A 20,394-nucleotide genomic window follows, 5' to 3' on the forward strand; every position below is an offset into this window, starting at 1 on the left:
ACTTCTCATACCTCTGTGATAGCGTCGTATCATCTTTAATACTTCAATATCCAACATATCCTGGAATACATCGTTTATAAAATGTTGGAAAATAGCCGGAGCATTGCATAGGCCAAATGGCATGACACAATATTCAAAGAGAGCATACTTTGTTTTGAATGCTGTCTTCCATTCGTCACCAGAACGCATCCAAACCAGATCATAAGCACCTCTCAAATCCAACTTGGTAAAGATCTTAGAAGAAACCAATTGATCAAGGAGAACTGATATCAAAGGAATCGGATACTGATTACGAATGGTGATCGCATTCAATTCACGATAATCAATGCATGGACACAAATCCCCTTCTTTTTTGGGGACAAAAAACATGGGAGAAGCAGCGGGAGATCGCGAAGGACGGATAAAACCAGTACTTAATGACTTCTCGATGTACTGTTTAAGAATGACATCCTCCTTCTGCATCAAAGAGTAGACCCTTCCATTTGGTATTTTCGCCCCAGGAATTATGTCAATGGGGCAATCATATGGTCTATGGGGTGGAAGTATATCAGCCCCCTTGGGATCAAAGACATCTTTGTACTTAGTATACTCCTGAGGCAAAGATATTGATGAAAGCGCGACAACAGTAGACGCTATTCCCAGTAAGGATCGACAAGGACTCAAAGAATCGGTAGCGCAGGCAAGACAATTGTCCTTATAATACGTTGAATTGAAAAAGAGTTCCCTAGTGACCCAGTCAATGTCCGGGTTATGCGTTTTTAGCCAAGGTAACCCTAGGATCATTCTGAATTGGGGTGCTGTCAAAACAGACGGTCTCCCTGTGTCCTTAGTCGGAAGTCATCATTAAGGGTACAGGTTGTTTCGTAACCAACCTAGATATCAAGGTGCTGCCATCAACAGCATTGACCACTTCAGGACGATCTTCTGGGATAAGAGAGACGTTGTTTTCCTGGGCAAAGGCAAGATCAATGTAATTTCCCGTGGCCCTTGAATCCAATACGGGTTTGCCGTACCACAGAGAACCTGTCGGAGACTTGAAGGAAACATGGATCATGACAGGAGAAATCATAGTGAAGTCCGAATGTAGAAAACTCGGTAGGTGAACTCCATCCGCTACTGAGTTTTTGCGTTTCCCGACTTCTTGGGCTTCTTGGGACAAAGCTTGAGAAAATGTTATGCCGAGCCACAATAAAAACACAGATTGTCCTCTCGCTTTCTCTCTCTTTCACTAGGTGTCAACGGACCCCTAAAGGCCCCGATTTGCATTGGTTTTGGTTGGTTAGCAGTAGCGGAAGAAGGAGTAACGAGAATGGGAAGAGTAGGTCTCTTTTCTCCCTTTCTCTCTGCTCGTCGAGCATCGATCAGTAGGACGAGATCTAATAGTTGATGAAAGGCTTTTGGGACAACCGGAACCGTTGCAAGAGTATCTTTGAGGCTATCTGAGAGACCTTTATAGAATAACAAGGCTTTCTTATCCTCGGGCCATCCGGTTTCAGCGACAAGCTGGTTGAATCTGGCAACATAGGCTAAGAGAGGGGTGTCACCCTGTTGCAAAGCCAAGAGCTCTTATTCAGTGGCCTGAGTCTTGTATCGAGTATCGAATACTCGACTCATCGCCTCAAAGAGGGCATCACAGTCAAACAGGAGTGGACTTCCGGCCTCCAGCAAAAGTATTGGCCCAGGCAGCCGCGGTACCAGCCAAATGAGAGAGGACAAATGCGGCTTTGGTAGCGGAATCTGGAAAGGCATTTGGGCGACATAGAAAATGCAAACGGCATTGGTTCAGGAAGGTGCGATATACCCTTGGATCCCCATGGAACCGTTCAGGGGGTGCCAAAGGATGAGGCATTGCCATGAGTCCCGAGGCAGCTGCCTCGGGTGAGGTGGAACCTGACCTGAACCGGATGCAACTGCCTGGGTGGTCAGGCGCCAGGAAGTTACGCAGCTTCCGAGCCCGGCTTACCTGCACATGCACAGTGAGACCCCACCATCTACCGGTCAGGAGTCAGGAAGTTACGGGCTCCTGGGCCCAGTTTATCTGCACCTGCACAGTGAGACCACACCATCTACCGGTCAGGCGTCAGGAAGTTACGCGGCTTTCGAGCCCAGTTTATCTGCCCGGCTTACCTGCACATGCGCAGTGAGACCACACCGTCTACCGGTCAGGAGTCAGGAAGTTACGCGGCTCCCGAGCCCGGCTTACCTGCACATGCGCAGTGAGAGCACACCGTCTACCGGTCAGGAGTCAGGAAGTTACGCGGCTCCCGAGCCCGGCTTACCTGCACATGCGCAGTGAGAGCTCACCGTCTACCGGTCAGGCGTCAGGAAGTTACGCGGCTCCCGCGCCCAGCTTATCTGCACATGCGCAGTGAGACCACAGCATCTACTGGTCAGGCGTCAGGAAGTTACGCGGCTTCCGAGCCCGGCTTACCTGCACATGCGCAGTGAGACCACACTGTCTACCGGTCAGGAGTCAGGAAGTTACGCGGCTTCCGAGCCCGGCTTATCTGCACATGCGCAGTGAGACCACACCATCTACCAGTCAGGCGTCAGGAAGTTGCGCGGCTCCCGAGCCCGGCTTATCTGCACATGCGCACTGAGACCACACGTCTACCGGTCAGGCGTCAGGAAGTTGCGCGGCTCCCGAGCCCGGCTTATCTGCACATGCGCACTGAGACCACACCGTCTACCAGTCAGGCGTCAGGAAAGTTACGCGGCTTCCGAGCCCAGCTTATCTGCACATGTGCAGTGAGACCACACCATCTACTGGTCAGGCGTCAGGAAGTTACGGGGCTTCTGAGCCCGGCTTACCTGCACATGCGCACTGAGACCACACCGTCTACCGGTCAGGCATCAGGAAGTTACGCGGCTCACAAGCCCGGCTTACCTGCACATGCGCACTGAGACCAAACCATCTACCGGTCAGGAGTCAGGAAGTTACGCGGCTTCCGAGCCCGGCTTACCTGCACATGCGCATTGAGAGCACATGCGCACTGAGACCACACCATCTACCGGTCAGGTGTCAGGAAGTTACGCGGCTTCCGAGCCCGGCTTACCTGCACATGCGCAATGAGACCACACCATCTACCGGTCAGGCGTCAGGAAGTTACGCGGCTCCCGAGCCCGGCTTACCTGCACATGCGTACTGAGACCACACCATCTACCGGTCAGGAGTCAGGAAGTTACGCGGCTCCCGAGCCCGGCTTACCTGCACATGCGTACTGAGACCACACCATCTACCGGTCAGGAGTCAGGAAGTTACGCGGCTACCGAGACAGGCTTATCTGCACATGCGCAGTGAGACCACGCTGTCTATTGGTCAGGCATCAGGAAGTTACGCGGCTTCCGAGCCCGGCTTATCTGCACATGCGCAGTGATACCACACCATCTATCGGTCAGGCATCAGGAAGTTACGCGGCTTCCGAGCCCAGCTTACCTGCACATGCGCACTGAGACCATACCATCTACCGGTCACGAGTCAGGAAGTTACGCGGCTTCCTAGCCCGGCTTATCTGCACATGCGCAGTGAGACCACACCATCTACCGGTCAGGAATCAGGAGATTACGCGGCTCCTGGGCCCAGTTTATCTGCACCTGCACAGTGAGACCACACCATCTACCGGTCAGGAGTAAGGAAGTTACGCGGCTACCGAGTCCGGCTTATCTGCATATGCGCAGTGAGACCACGCTGTCTATTGGTCAGGCGCCAGGAAGTTACGCGGCTTCCAAGCCCGGCTTACCTGAACATGCACAGTGAGACCACACCATCTACCGGTCAGGAGTCAGGAAGTTACGGGCTCCTGGGCCCAGTTTATCTGCACCTGCACAGTGAGACCACACCATCTACCGGTCAGGAGTCAGGAAGTTACGCGGCTTCCGAGCCCAGCTTACCTGCACATGCGCAGTGAGACCACACCATCTACTGGTCAGGCGTCAGGAAGTTACGCGGATTTCGAGCCCAGTTTATCTGCCCGGCTTACCTGCACATGCGCAGTGAGACCACACCGTCTACCGGTCAGGAGTCAGGAAGTTACGCGGCTCCCGAGCCCGGCTTACCTGCACATGCGCAGTGAGAGCACACCGTCTACCGGTCAGGAGTCAGGAAGTTACGCGGCTCCCGAGCCCGGCTTACCTGCACATGCGCAGTGAGAGCTCACCGTCTACCGGTCAGGCGTCAGGAAGTTACGCGGCTCCCGCGCCCAGCTTATCTGCACATGCGCAGTGAGACCACAGCATCTACTGGTCAGGCGTCAGGAAGTTACGCGGCTTCCGAGCCCGGCTTACCTGCACATGCGCAGTGAGACCACACCGTCTACCGGTCAGGAGTCAGGAAGTTACGTGGCTCCCGAGCCCGGCTTATCTGCACATGCGCACTGAGACCACACGTCTACCGGTCAGGCGTCAGGAAGTTGCACGGCTCCCGAGTCCGGCTTATCTGCACATGCGCACTCAGACCACACCGTCTACCGGTCAGGCGTCAGGAAGTTACACGGCTTCCGAGCCCAGCTTACCTGCACATGCGCAGTGAGACCATACCATCTACCGTTCAGGCGTCAGGAAGTTACGTGGCTTCCGCGCCCAATTTACCTGCACTTGCGCAGTGAGACCATACCATCTACCGGTCAGGAGTCAGGAAGTTACGCGGCTTCCGAGCCTGGCTTATCTGCACATGCGCAGTGAGACCACACCATCTACCAGTCAGGCGTCAGGAAGTTGTGCGGCTCCCGAGCCCGGCTTATCTGCACATGCGCACTGAGACCACACCGTCTACCAGTCAGGCGTCAGGAAAGTTACGCGGCTTCCGAGCCCAGCTTATCTGCACATGTGCAGTGAGACCACACCATCTACTGGTCAGGCGTCAGGAAGTTACGGGGCTTCTGAGCCCGGCTTACCTGCACATGCGCACTGAGACCACACCGTCTACCGGTCAGGCATCAGGAAGTTACGCGGCTCACAAGCCCGGCTTACCTGCACATGCGCACTGAGACCAAACCATCTACCGGTCAGGAGTCAGGAAGTTACGCGGCTTCCGAGCCCGGCTTACCTGCACATGCGCATTGAGAGCACATGCGCACTGAGACCACACCATCTACCGGTCAGGTGTCAGGAAGTTACGCGGCTTCCGAGCCCGGCTTACCTGCACATGCGCAATGAGACCACACCATCTACCGGTCAGGCGTCAGGAAGTTACGCGGCTCCCGAGCCCGGCTTACCTGCACATGCGCACTGAGACCACACCATCTACCGGTCAGGAGTCAGGAAGTTACGCGGCTACCGAGCCCGGCATATCTGCATATGCGCAGTGAGACCACGCTGTCTATTGGTCAGGCGCCAGGAAGTTACGCGGCTTCCGAGACAGGCTTATCTGCACATGCGCAGTGAGACCACGCTGTCTATTGGTCAGGCATCAGGAAGTTACGCGGCTTCCGAGCCCGGCTTATCTGCACATGCGCAGTGATACCACACCATCTATCGGTCAGGCATCAGGAAGTTACGCGGCTTCCGAGCCCAGCTTACCTGCACATGCGCACTGAGACCACACCATCTACCGGTCACGAGTCAGGAAGTTACGCGGCTTCCTAGCCCGGCTTATCTGCACATGCGCAGTGAGACCACACCATCTACCGGTCAGGAATCAGGAGATTACGCGGCTCCTGGGCCCAGTTTATCTGCACCTGCACAGTGAGACCACACCATCTACCGGTCAGGAGTAAGGAAGTTACGCGGCTACCGAGTCCGGCTTATCTGCATATGCGCAGTGAGACCACGCTGTCTATTGGTCAGGCGCCAGGAAGTTACGCGGCTTCCGAGCCCGGCTTACCTGAACATGCACAGTGAGACCACACCATCTACCGGTCAGGAGTCAGGAAGTTACGGGCTCCTGGGCCCAGTTTATCTGCACCTGCACAGTGAGACCACACCATCTACCGGTCAGGAGTCAGGAAGTTACGCGGCTTCCGAGCCCAGCTTACCTGCACATGTGCAGTGAGACCACACCATCTACTGGTCAGGCGTCAGGAAGTTACGCGAATTTCGAGCCCAGTTTATCTGCCCGGCTTACCTGCACATGCGCAGTGAGACCACACCGTCTACCGGTCAGGAGTCAGGAAGTTACGCGGCTCCCGAGCCCAGCTTACCTGCACATGCGCAGTGAGAACACACCGTCTACCGGTCAGGAGTCAGGAAGTTACGCGGCTCCCGAGCCCGGCTTACCTGCACATGCGCAGTGAGAGCTCACCGTCTACCGGTCAGGCGTCAGGAAGTTACGCGGCTCCCGCGCCCAGCTTATCTGCACATGCGCAGTGAGACCACAGCATCTACTGGTCAGGCGTCAGGAAGTTACGCGGCTTCCGAGCCCGGCTTACCTGCACATGCGCAGTGAGACCACACCGTCTACCGGTCAGGAGTCAGGAAGTTACGCGGCTCCCGAGCCCGGCTTATCTGCACATGCGCACTGAGACCACACGTCTACCGGTCAGGCGTCAGGAAGTTGCACGGCTCCCGAGTCCGGCTTATCTGCACATGCGCACTGAGACCACACCGTCTACCGGTCAGGCGTCAGGAAGTTACGCGGCTTCCGAGCCCAGCTTACCTGCCCATGCGCAGTGAGACCATACCATCTACCGTTCAGGCGTCAGGAAGTTACGTGGCTTCCGAGCCCAATTTACCTGCACCTGCGCAGTGAGACCATACCATCTACCGGTCAGGAGTCAGGAAGTTACGCGGCTTCCGAGCCCGGCTTATCTGCACATGCGCAGTGAGACCACACCATCTACCAGTCAGGCGTCAGGAAGTTGCGCGGCTCCCGAGCCCGGCTTATCTGCACATGCGCACTGAGACCACACCGTCTACCAGTCAGGCGTCAGGAAAGTTACGCGGCTTCCGAGCCCAGCTTATTTGCACATGTGCAGTGAGACCACACCATCTACTGGTCAGGCGTCAGGAAGTTACGGGGCTTCTGAGCCCGGCTTACCTGCACATGCGCACTGAGACCACACCGTCTACCGGTCAGGCATCAGGAAGTTACGCGGCTCACAAGCCCGGCTTACCTGCACATGCGCACTGAGACCAAACCATCTACCGGTCAGGAGTCAGGAAGTTACGCGGCTTCCGAGCCCGGCTTACCTGCACATGCGCATTGAGAGCACATGCGCACTGAGACCACACCATCTACCGGTCAGGTGTCAGGAAGTTACGCGGCTTCCGAGCCCGGCTTACCTGCACATGCGCAATGAGACCACACCATCTACCGGTCAGGCGTCAGGAAGTTACGCGGCTCCCGAGCCCGGCTTACCTGCACATGCGCAATGAGACCACACCATCTACCGGTCAGGAGTCAGGAAGTTACGCGGCTACCGAGCCGGCATATCTGCATATGCGCAGTGAGACCACGCTGTCTATTGGTCAGGCGCCAGGAAGTTACGCGGCTTCCGAGACAGGCTTATCTGCACATGCGCAGTGAGACCACGCTGTCTATTGGTCAGGCATCAGGAAGTTACGCGGCTTCCGAGCCCGGCTTATCTGCACATGCGCAGTGATACCACACCATCTATCGGTCAGGCATCAGGAAGTTACGCGGCTTCCGAGCCCAGCTTACCTGCACATGCGCACTGAGACCACACCATCTACCGGTCACGAGTCAGGAAGTTACGCGGCTTCCTAGCCCGGCTTATCTGCACATGCGCAGTGAGACCACACCATCTACCGGTCAGGAATCAGGAGATTACGCGGCTCCTGGGCCCAGTTTATCTGCACCTGCACAGTGAGATCACACCATCTACCGGTCAGGAGTAAGGAAGTTACGCGGCTACCGAGTCCGGCTTATCTGCATATGCGCAGTGAGACCACGCTGTCTATTGGTCAGGCGCCAGGAAGTTACGCGGCTTCCGAGCCCGGCTTACCTGAACATGCACAGTGAGACCACACCATCTACCGGTCAGGAGTCAGGAAGTTACGGGCTCCTGGGCCCAGTTTATCTGCACCTGCACAGTGAGACCACACCATCTACCGGTCAGGAGTCAGGAAGTTACGCGGCTTCCGAGCCCAGCTTACCTGCACATGTGCAGTGAGACCACACCATCTACTGGTCAGGCGTCAGGAAGTTACACGGATTTCGAGCCCAGTTTATCTGCCCGGCTTACCTGCACATGCGCAGTGAGACCACACCGTCTACCGGTCAGGAGTCAGAAAGTTACGCGGCTCCCGAGCCCGGCTTACCTGCACATGCGCAGTGAGAGCACACCGTCTACCGGTCAGGAGTCAGGAAGTTACGCGGCTCCCGGCTTACCTGCACATGCGCAGTGAGAGCTCACCGTCTACCGGTCAGGCGTCAGGAAGTTACGCGGCTCCCGCGCCCAGCTTATCTGCACATGCGCAGTGAGACCACAGCATCTACTGGTCAGGCGTCAGGAAGTTACGCGGCTTCCGAGCCCGGCTTACCTGCACATGCGCAGTGAGACCACACCGTCTACCGGTCAGGAGTCAGGAAGTTACACGGCTTCCGAGCCCGGCTTATCTGCACATGCGCAGTGAGACCACACCATCTACCAGTCAGGCGTCAGGAAGTTGCGCAGCTCCCGAGCCCGGCTTATCTGCACATGCGCACTGAGACCATACGTCTACCGGTCAGGCGTCAGGAAGTTGCACGGCTCCCGAGTCCGGCTTATCTGCACATGCGCACTGAGACCACACCGTCTACCGGTCAGGCGTCAGGAAGTTATGCGGCTTCCGAGCCCAGCTTACCTGCACATGCGCAGTGAGACCATACCATCTACCGTTCAGGCATCAGGAAGTTACGTGGCTTCCGAGCCCAGCTTACCTGCACCTGCGCAGTGAGACCATACCATCTACCGGTCAGGAGTCAGGAAGTTACGCGGCTTCCGAGCCCGGCTTATCTGCACATGCGCAGTGAGACCACACCATCTACCGGTCAGGAGTCAGGAAGTTACGCGGCTACCGAGCCGGCATATCTGCATATGCGCAGTGAGACCACGCTGTCTATTGGTCAGGCGCCAGGAAGTTACGCGGCTTCCGAGACAGGCTTATCTGCACATGCGCAGTGAGACCACGCTGTCTATTGGTCAGGCATCAGGAAGTTACGCGGCTTCCGAGCCCGGCTTATCTGCACATGCGCAGTGATACCACACCATCTATCGGTCAGGCATCAGGAAGTTACGCGGCTTCCGAGCCCAGCTTACCTGCACATGCGCACTGAGACCACACCATCTACCGGTCACGAGTCAGGAAGTTACGCGGCTTCCTAGCCCGGCTTATCTGCACATGCGCAGTGAGACCACACCATCTACCGGTCAGGAATCAGGAGATTACGCGGCTCCTGGGCCCAGTTTATCTGCACCTGCACAGTGAGATCACACCATCTACCGGTCAGGAGTAAGGAAGTTACGCGGCTACCGAGTCCGGCTTATCTGCATATGCGCAGTGAGACCACGCTGTCTATTGGTCAGGCGCCAGGAAGTTACGCGGCTTCCGAGCCCGGCTTACCTGAACATGCACAGTGAGACCACACCATCTACCGGTCAGGAGTCAGGAAGTTACGGGCTCCTGGGCCCAGTTTATCTGCACCTGCACAGTGAGACCACACCATCTACCGGTCAGGAGTCAGGAAGTTACGCGGCTTCCGAGCCCAGCTTACCTGCACATGTGCAGTGAGACCACACCATCTACTGGTCAGGCGTCAGGAAGTTACGCGGATTTCGAGCCCAGTTTATCTGCCCGGCTTACCTGCACATGCGCAGTGAGACCACACCGTCTACCGGTCAGGAGTCAGGAAGTTACGCGGCTCCCGAGCCCGGCTTACCTGCACATGCGCAGTGAGAGCACACCGTCTACCGGTCAGGAGTCAGGAAGTTACGCGGCTCCCGGCTTACCTGCACATGCGCAGTGAGAGCTCACCGTCTACCGGTCAGGCGTCAGGAAGTTACGCGGCTCCCGCGCCCAGCTTATCTGCACATGCGCAGTGAGACCACAGCATCTACTGGTCAGGCGTCAGGAAGTTACGCGGCTTCCGAGCCCGGCTTACCTGCACATGCGCAGTGAGACCACACCGTCTACCGGTCAGGAGTCAGGAAGTTACACGGCTTCCGAGCCCGGCTTATCCGCACATGCGCAGTGAGACCACACCATCTACCAGTCAGGCGTCAGGAAGTTGCGCAGCTCCCGAGCCCGGCTTATCTGCACATGCGCACTGAGACCATACGTCTACCGGTCAGGCGTCAGGAAGTTGCACGGCTCCCGAGTCCGGCTTATCTGCACATGCGCACTGAGACCACACCGTCTACCGGTCAGGCGTCAGGAAGTTATGCGGCTTCCGAGCCCAGCTTACCTGCACATGCGCAGTGAGACCATACCATCTACCGTTCAGGCATCAGGAAGTTACGTGGCTTCCGAGCCCAGCTTACCTGCACCTGCGCAGTGAGACCATACCATCTACCGGTCAGGAGTCAGGAAGTTACGCGGCTTCCGAGCCCGGCTTATCTGCACATGCGCAGTGAGACCACACCATCTACCAGTCAGGCGTCAGGAAGTTGCGCGGCTCCCGAGCCCGGCTTATCTGCACATGCGCACTGAGACCACACGTCTACCGGTCAGGCGTCAGGAAGTTGTACGGCTCCCGAGTCCGGCTTATCTGCACATGCGCACTGAGACTACACCGTCTACCGGTCAGGCGTCAGGAAGTTACGCGGCTTCCGAGCCCAGCTTACCTGCACATGCGCAGTGAGACCATACCATCTACCGTTCAGGCGTCAGGAAGTTACGTGGCTTCCGAGCCCAGTTTACCTGCACCTGCGCAGTGAGACCACACCATCTACCGGTCAGGAGTCAGGAAGTTACGCGGCTTCCGAGCTCGGCTTACCTGCACATGCGCACTGAGACCACACCGTCTACCGGTCAGGAGTCAGGAAGTTACGCGGCTTCCGAGCTCGGCTTACCTGCACATGCGCACTGAGACCACACCGTCTACCGGTCAGGAGTGAGGAAGTTACGCAGCTTCCGAGCCTGGCTTATATGCACATGCGCACTGAGACCACACGTCTACCGGTCAGGCGTCAGGAAGTTGCGCGGCTCCCGAGCCCGGCTTACCTGCACATGCGCAGTGAGACCACACCGTCTACCGGTCAGGAGTCAGGAAGTTACACGGCTTCCGAGCCCGGCTTATCCGCACATGCGCAGTGAGACCACACCATCTACCAGTCAGGCGTCAGGAAGTTGCGCAGCTCCCGAGCCCGGCTTATCTGCACATGCGCACTGAGACCATACGTCTACCGGTCAGGCGTCAGGAAGTTGCACGGCTCCCGAGTCCGGCTTATCTGCACATGCGCACTGAGACCACACCGTCTACCGGTCAGGCGTCAGGAAGTTATGCGGCTTCCGAGCCCAGCTTACCTGCACATGCGCAGTGAGACCATACCATCTACCGTTCAGGCATCAGGAAGTTACGTGGCTTCCGAGCCCAGCTTACCTGCACCTGCGCAGTGAGACCATACCATCTACCGGTCAGGAGTCAGGAAGTTACGCGGCTTCCGAGCCCGGCTTATCTGCACATGCGCAGTGAGACCACACCATCTACCAGTCAGGCGTCAGGAAGTTGCGCGGCTCCCGAGCCCGGCTTATCTGCACATGCGCACTGAGACCACACGTCTACCGGTCAGGCGTCAGGAAGTTGTACGGCTCCCGAGTCCGGCTTATCTGCACATGCGCACTGAGACTACACCGTCTACCGGTCAGGCGTCAGGAAGTTACGCGGCTTCCGAGCCCAGCTTACCTGCACATGCGCAGTGAGACCATACCATCTACCGTTCAGGCGTCAGGAAGTTACGTGGCTTCCGAGCCCAGTTTACCTGCACCTGCGCAGTGAGACCACACCATCTACCGGTCAGGAGTCAGGAAGTTACGCGGCTTCCGAGCTCGGCTTACCTGCACATGCGCACTGAGACCACACCGTCTACCGGTCAGGAGTCAGGAAGTTACGCGGCTTCCGAGCTCGGCTTACCTGCACATGCGCACTGAGACCACACCGTCTACCGGTCAGGAGTGAGGAAGTTACGCAGCTTCCGAGCCTGGCTTATATGCACATGCGCACTGAGACCACACGTCTACCGGTCAGGCGTCAGGAAGTTGCGCGGCTCCCGAGCCCGGCTTATCTGCACATGCGCACTGAGACCACACCGTCTACCAGTCAGGCGTCAGGAAAGTTACGCGGCTTCCGAGCCCAGCTTATCTGCACATGTGCAGTGAGACCACACCATCTACTGGTCAGGCGTCAGGAAGTTACGGGGCTTCTGAGCCCGGCTTACCTGCACATGCGCACTGAGACCACACCGTCTACCGGTCAGGCATCAGGAAGTTACGCGGCTCACAAGCCCGGCTTACCTGCACATGCGCACTGAGACCAAACCATCTACCGGTCAGGAGTCAGGAAGTTACGCGGCTTCCGAGCCCGGCTTACCTGCACATGCGCATTGAGAGCACATGCGCACTGAGACCACACCATCTACCGGTCAGGTGTCAGGAAGTTACGCGGCTTCCGAGCCCGGCTTACCTGCACATGCGCAATGAGACCACACCATCTACCGGTCAGGCGTCAGGAAGTTACGCGGCTCCCGAGCCCGGCTTACCTGCACATGCGCACTGAGACCACACCATCTACCGGTCAGGAGTCAGGAAGTTACGCGGCTACCGAGACAGGCTTATCTGCACATGCGCAGTGAGACCACGCTGTCTATTGGTCAGGCATCAGGAAGTTACGCGGCTTCCGAGCCCGGCTTATCTGCACATGCGCAGTGATACCACACCATCTATCGGTCAGGCATCAGGAAGTTACGCGGCTTCCGAGCCCAGCTTACCTGCACATGCGCACTGAGACCACACCATCTACCGGTCACGAGTCAGGAAGTTACGCGGCTTCCTAGCCCGGCTTATCTGCACATGCGCAGTGAGACCACACCATCTACCGGTCAGGAATCAGGAGATTACGCGGCTCCTGGGCCCAGTTTATCTGCACCTGCACAGTGAGACCACACCATCTACCGGTCAGGAGTAAGGAAGTTACGCGGCTACCGAGTCCGGCTTATCTGCATATGCGCAGTGAGACCACGCTGTCTATTGGTCAGGCGCCAGGAAGTTACGCGGCTTCCGAGCCCGGCTTACCTGAACATGCACAGTGAGACCACACCATCTACCGGTCAGGAGTCAGGAAGTTACGGGCTCCTGGGCCCAGTTTATCTGCACCTGCACAGTGAGACCACACCATCTACCGGTCAGGAGTCAGGAAGTTACGCGGCTTCCGAGCCCAGCTTACCTGCACATGCGCAGTGAGACCACACCATCTACTGGTCAGGCGTCAGGAAGTTACGCGGATTTCGAGCCCAGTTTATCTGCCCGGCTTACCTGCACATGCACAGTGAGACCACACCGTCTACCGGTCAGGAGTCAGGAAGTTACGCGGCTCCCGAGCCCGGCTTACCTGCACATGCGCAGTGAGAGCACACCGTCTACCAGTCAGGCGTCAGGAAAGTTACGCGGCTTCCGAGCCCAGCTTATCTGCACATGTGCAGTGAGACCACACCATCTACTGGTCAGGCGTCAGGAAGTTACGGGGCTTCTGAGCCCGGCTTACCTGCACATGCGCACTGAGACCACACCGTCTACCGGTCAGGCATCAGGAAGTTACGCGGCTCACAAGCCCGGCTTACCTGCACATGCGCACTGAGACCAAACCATCTACCGGTCAGGAGTCAGGAAGTTACGCGGCTTCCGAGCCCGGCTTACCTGCACATGCGCATTGAGAGCACATGCGCACTGAGACCACACCATCTACCGGTCAGGTGTCAGGAAGTTACGCGGCTTCCGAGCCCGGCTTACCTGCACATGCGCAATGAGACCACACCATCTACCGGTCAGGCGTCAGGAAGTTACGCGGCTCCCGAGCCCGGCTTACCTGCACATGCGCACTGAGACCACACCATCTACCGGTCAGGAGTCAGGAAGTTACGCGGCTACCGAGACAGGCTTATCTGCACATGCGCAGTGAGACCACGCTGTCTATTGGTCAGGCATCAGGAAGTTACGCGGCTTCCGAGCCCGGCTTATCTGCACATGCGCAGTGATACCACACCATCTATCGGTCAGGCATCAGGAAGTTACGCGGCTTCCGAGCCCAGCTTACCTGCACATGCGCACTGAGACCACACCATCTACCGGTCACGAGTCAGGAAGTTACGCGGCTTCCTAGCCCGGCTTATCTGCACATGCGCAGTGAGACCAAACCATCTACCGGTCAGGAATCAGGAGATTACGCGGCTCCTGGGCCCAGTTTATCTGCACCTGCACAGTGAGACCACACCATCTACCGGTCAGGAGTAAGGAAGTTACGCGGCTACCGAGTCCGGCTTATCTGCATATGCGCAGTGAGACCACGCTGTCTATTGGTCAGGCGCCAGGAAGTTACGCGGCTTCCGAGCCCGGCTTACCTGAACATGCACAGTGAGACCACACCATCTACCGGTCAGGAGTCAGGAAGTTACGGGCTCCTGGGCCCAGTTTATCTGCACCTGCACAGTGAGACCACACCATCTACCGGTCAGGAGTCAGGAAGTTACGCGGCTTCCGAGCCCAGCTTACCTGCACATGCGCAGTGAGACCACACCATCTACTGGTCAGGCGTCAGGAAGTTACGCGGATTTCGAGCCCAGTTTATCTGCCCGGCTTACCTGCACATGCACAGTGAGACCACACCGTCTACCGGTCAGGAGTCAGGAAGTTACGCGGCTCCCGAGCCCAGCTTACCTGCACATGCGCAGTGAGAGCACACCGTCTACCGGTCAGGAGTCAGGAAGTTACGCGGCTCCCGAGCCCGGCTTACCTGCACATGCGCAGTGAGAGCTCACCGTCTACCGGTCAGGTGTCAGGAAGTTACGCGGCTCCCGCGCCCAGCTTATCTGCACATGCGCAGTGAGACCACAGCATCTACTGGTCAGGCGTCAGGAAGTTACGCGGCTTCCGAGCCCGGCTTACCTGCACATGCGCAGTGAGACCACACCGTCTACCGGTCAGGAGTCAGGAAGTTACGCGGCTCCCGAGCCCGGCTTATCTGCACATGCGCACTGAGACCACACGTCTACCGGTCAGGCGTCAGGAAGTTGCACGGCTCCCGAGTCCGGCTTATCTGCACATGCGCACTGAGACCACCCTGTCTACCGGTCAGGCGTCAGGAAGTTACGCGGCTTCCGAGCCCAGCTTACCTGCACATGCGCAGTGAGACCATACCATCTACCGTTCAGGCGTCAGGAAGTTACGTGGCTTCCGAGCCCAATTTACCTGCACCTGCGCAGTGAGACCATACCATCTACCGGTCAGGAGTCAGGAAGTTACGCGGCTTCCGAGCCCGGCTTATCTGCACATGCGCAGTGAGACCACACCATCTACCAGTCAGGCGTCAGGAAGTTGTGCGGCTCCCGAGCCCGGCTTATCTGCACATGCGCACTGAGACCACACCGTCTACCAGTCAGGCGTCAGGAAATTTACGCGGCTTCCGAGCCCAGCTTATCTGCACATGTGCAGTGAGACCACACCATCTACTGGTCAGGCGTCAGGAAGTTACGGGGCTTCTGAGCCCGGCTTACCTGCACATGCGCACTGAGACCACACCGTCTACCGGTCAGGCATCAGGAAGTTACGCGGCTCACAAGCCCGGCTTACCTGCACATGCGCACTGAGACCAAACCATCTACCGGTCAATAGTCAGGAAGTTACGCGGCTTCCGAGCCCGGCTTACCTGCACATGCGCATTGAGAGCACATGCACACTGAGACCACACCATCTACCGGTCAGGTGTCAGGAAGTTACGCGGCTTCCGAGCCCGGCTTACCTGCACATGCGCAATGAGACCACACCATCTACCGGTCAGGCGTCAGGAAGTTACGCGGCTCCCGAGCCCGGCTTACCTGCACATGCGCACTGAGACCACACCATCTACCAGTCAGGAGTCAGGAAGTTACGCGGCTACCGAGCCCGGCATATCTGCATATGCGCAGTGAGACCACGCTGTCTATTGGTCAGGCGCCAGGAAGTTACGTGGCTTCCGAGACAGGCTTATCTGCACATGCGCAGTGAGACTCCGCTGTCTATTAGTCAGGCATCAGGAAGTTATGCGGCTTCCGAGCCCGGCTTATCTGCACATGCGCAGTGATACCACACCATCTATCGGTCAGGCATCAGGAAGTTACGCGGCTTCCGAGCCCAGCTTACCTGCACATGCGCACTGAGACCACACCATCTACCGGTCACGAGTCAGGAAGTTACGCGGCTTCCTAGCCCGGCTTATCTGCACATGCGCAGTGAGACCACACCATCTACCGGTCAGGAATCAGGAGATTACGCGGCTCCTGGGCCCAGTTTATCTGCACCTGCACAGTGAGACCACACCATCTACCGGTCAGGAGTAAGGAAGTTACGCGGCTACCGAGTCCGGCTTATCTGCATATGCGCAGTGAGACCACGCTGTCTATTGGTCAGGCGCCAGGAAGTTACGCGGCTTCCGAGCCCGGCTTACCTGAACATGCACAGTGAGACCACACCATCTACCGGTCAGGAGTCAGGAAGTTACGCGGCTTCCGAGCCCAGCTTACCTGCACATGTGCAGTGAGACCACACCATCTACTGGTCAGGCGTCAGGAAGTTGCACGGCTCCCGAGTCCGGCTTATCTGCACATGCGCACTGAGACCACACCGTCTACCGGTCAGGCGTCAGGAAGTTACGCGGCTTCCGACCCCAGCTTACCTGCACATGCGCACTGAGACCATACCATCTACCGTTCAGGCGTCAGGAAGTTACGTGGCTTCCGAGCCCAATTTACCTGCACCTGCGCAGTGAGACCATACCATCTACCGGTCAGGAGTCAGGAAGTTACGCGGCTTCCGAGCCCGGCTTATCTGCACATGCGCAGTGAGACCACACCATCTACCAGTCAGGCGTCAGGAAGTTGCGCGGCTCCCGAGCCCGGCTTATCTGCACATGCGCACTGAGACCACACCGTCTACCAGTCAGGCGTCAGGAAAGTTACGCGGCTTCCGAGCCCAGCTTATCTGCACATGTGCAGTGAGACCACACCATCTACTGGTCAGGCGTCAGGAAGTTACGGGGCTTCTGAGCCCGGCTTACCTGCACATGCGCACTGAGACCACACCGTCTACCGGTCAGGCATCAGGAAGTTACGCGGCTCACAAGCCCGGCTTACCTGCACATGCGCACTGAGACCAAACCATCTACCGGTCAGGAGTCAGGAAGTTACGCGGCTTCCGAGCCCGGCTTACCTGCACATGCGCATTGAGAGCACATGCGCACTGAGACCACACCATCTACCGGTCAGGTGTCAGGAAGTTACGTGGCTTCCGAGCCCGGCTTACCTGCACATGCGCAATGAGACCACACCATCTACCGGCCAGGCGTCAGGAAGTTACGCGGCTCCCGAGCCCGGCTTACCTGCACATGCGCACTGAGACCACACCATCTACCGGTCAGGAGTCAGGAAGTTACGCGGCTACCAAGCCCGGCATATCTGCATATGCGCAGTGAGACCACGCTGTCTATTGGTCAGGCGCCAGGAAGTTACGCGGCTTCCGAGACAGGCTTATCTGCACATGCGCAGTGAGACCACGCTGTCTATTGGTCAGGCATCAGGAAGTTACGCGGCTTCCGAGCCCGGCTTATCTGCACATGCGCAGTGATACCACACCATCTATCGGTCAGGAGTCAGGAAGTTACGCGGCTCCCAAGCCCGGCTTACCTGCACCTGCGCAGTGAGACCATACCATCTACCGGTCAGGAGTCAGGAAGTTACGCGGCTTCCGAGCCCGGCTTATCTGCACATGCGCAGTGAGACCACACCATCTACCAGTCAGGCGTCAGGAAGTTGCGCGGCTCCCGAGCCCAATTTACCTGCACCTGCGCAGTGAGACCATACCATCTACCGGTCAGGAGTCAGGAAGTTACGCGGCTTCCGAGCCCGGCTTATCTGCACATGCGCAGTGAGACCACACCATCTACCAGTCAGGCGTCAGGAAGTTGTGCGGCTCCCGAGCCCGGCTTATCTGCACATGCGCACTGAGACCACACCGTCTACCAGTCAGGCGTCAGGAAAGTTACGCGGCTTCCGAGCCCAGCTTATCTGCACATGTGCAGTGAGACCACACCATCTACTGGTCAGGCGTCAGGAAGTTACGGGGCTTCTGAGCCCGGCTTACCTGCACATGCGCACTGAGACCACACCGTCTACCGGTCAGGCATCAGGAAGTTACGCGGCTCACACGCCCGGCTTACCTGCACATGCGCACTGAGACCAAACCATCTACCGGTCAGGAGTCAGGAAGTTACGCGGCTTCCGAGCCCGGCTTACCTGCACATGCGCATTGAGAGCACATGCGCACTGAGACCACACCATCTACCGGTCAGGTGTCAGGAAGTTACGCGGCTTCCGAGCCCGGCTTACCTGCACATGCGCAATGAGACCACACCATCTACCGGCCAGGCGTCAGGAAGTTACGCGGCTCCCGAGCCCGGCTTACCTGCACATGCGCACTGAGACCACACCATCTACCGGTCAGGAGTCAGGAAGTTACGCGGCTACCAAGCCCGGCATATCTGCATATGCGCAGTGAGACCACGCTGTCTATTGGTCAGGCGCCAGGAAGTTACGCGGCTTCCGAGACAGGCTTATCTGCACATGCGCAGTGAGACCACGCTGTCTATTGGTCAGGCATCAGGAAGTTACGCGGCTTCCGAGCCCGGCTTATCTGCACATGCGCAGTGATACCACACCATCTATCGGTCACGAGTCAGGAAGTTACGCGGCTCCCGAGCCCGGCTTACCTGCACCTGCGCAGTGAGACCATACCATCTACCGGTCAGGAGTCAGGAAGTTACGCGGCTTCCGAGCCCGGCTTATCTGCACATGCGCAGTGAGACCACACCATCTACCAGTCAGGCGTCAGGAAGTTGCGCGGCTCCCGAGCCCGGCTTATCTGCACATGCGCACTGAGACCACACGTCTACCGGTCAGGCGTCAGGAAGTTGTACGCCTCCCGAGTCCGGCTTATCTGCACATGCGCACTGAGACCACACCGTCTACCGGTCAGGCGTCAGGAAGTTACGCGGCTTCCGAGCCCAGCTTACCTGCACATGCGCAGTGAGACCATACCATCTACCGTTCAGGCGTCAGGAAGTTACGTGGCTTCCGAGCCCAGTTTACCTGCACCTGCACATTGAGACCACACCATCTACCGGTCAGGAGTCAGGAAGTTACGCGGCTTCCGAGCTCGGCTTACCTGCACATGCGCACTGAGACCACACCGTCTACCGGTCAGGAGTCAGGAAGTTACGCGGCTTCCGAGCTCAGCTTACCTGCACATGCGCACTGAGACCCCACCGTCTACCGGTCAGGAGTGAGGAAGTTACGCAGCTTCCGAGCCTGGCTTATATGCACATGCGCACTGAGACCACACGTCTACCGGTCAGGCGTCAGGAAGTTGCGCGGCTCCCGAGCCCGGCTTATCTGCACATGCGCACTGAGACCACACCGTCTACCAGTCAGGCGTCAGGAAAGTTACGCGGCTTCCAAGCCCAGCTTATCTGCACATGTGCAGTGAGACCACACCATCTACTGGTCAGGCGTCAGGAAGTTACGGGGCTTCTGAGCCCGGCTTACCTGCACATGCGCACTGAGACCACACCGTCTACCGGTCAGGCATCAGGAAGTTACGCGGCTCACAAGCCCGGCTTACCTGCACATGCGCACTGAGACCAAACCATCTACCGGTCAGGAGTCAGGAAGTTACGCGGCTTCCGAGCCCGGCTTACCTGCACATGCGCATTGAGAGCACATGCGCACTGAGACCACACCATCTACCGGTCAGGTGTCAGGAAGTTACGCGGCTTCCGAGCCCGGCTTACCTGCACATGCGCAATGAGACCACACCAACTACCGGTCAGGCGTCAGGAAGTTACGCGGCTCCCGAGCCCGGCTTACCTGCACATGCGCACTGAGACCACACCATCTACCGGTCAGGAGTCAGGAAGTCACGCGGCTACCGAGACAGGCTTATCTGCACATGCGCAGTGAGACCACGCTGTCTATTGGTCAGGCATCAGGAAGTTACGCGGCTTCCGAGCCCGGCTTATCTGCACATGCGCAGTGATACCACACCATCTATCGGTCAGGCATCAGGAAGTTACGCGGCTTCCGAGCCCAGCTTACCTGCACATGCGCACTGAGACCACACCATCTACCGGTCACGAGTCAGGAAGTTACGCGGCTTCCTAGCCCGGCTTATCTGCACATGCGCAGTGAGACCACACCATCTACCGGTCAGGAATCAGGA

Source organism: Ambystoma mexicanum, chromosome 6p, assembly GCF_040938575.1.
Source record: "Ambystoma mexicanum isolate Mex_15411 chromosome 6p, UKY_AmexF1_1, whole genome shotgun sequence".
NCBI lineage: Eukaryota > Metazoa > Chordata > Amphibia > Caudata > Ambystomatidae > Ambystoma > Ambystoma mexicanum.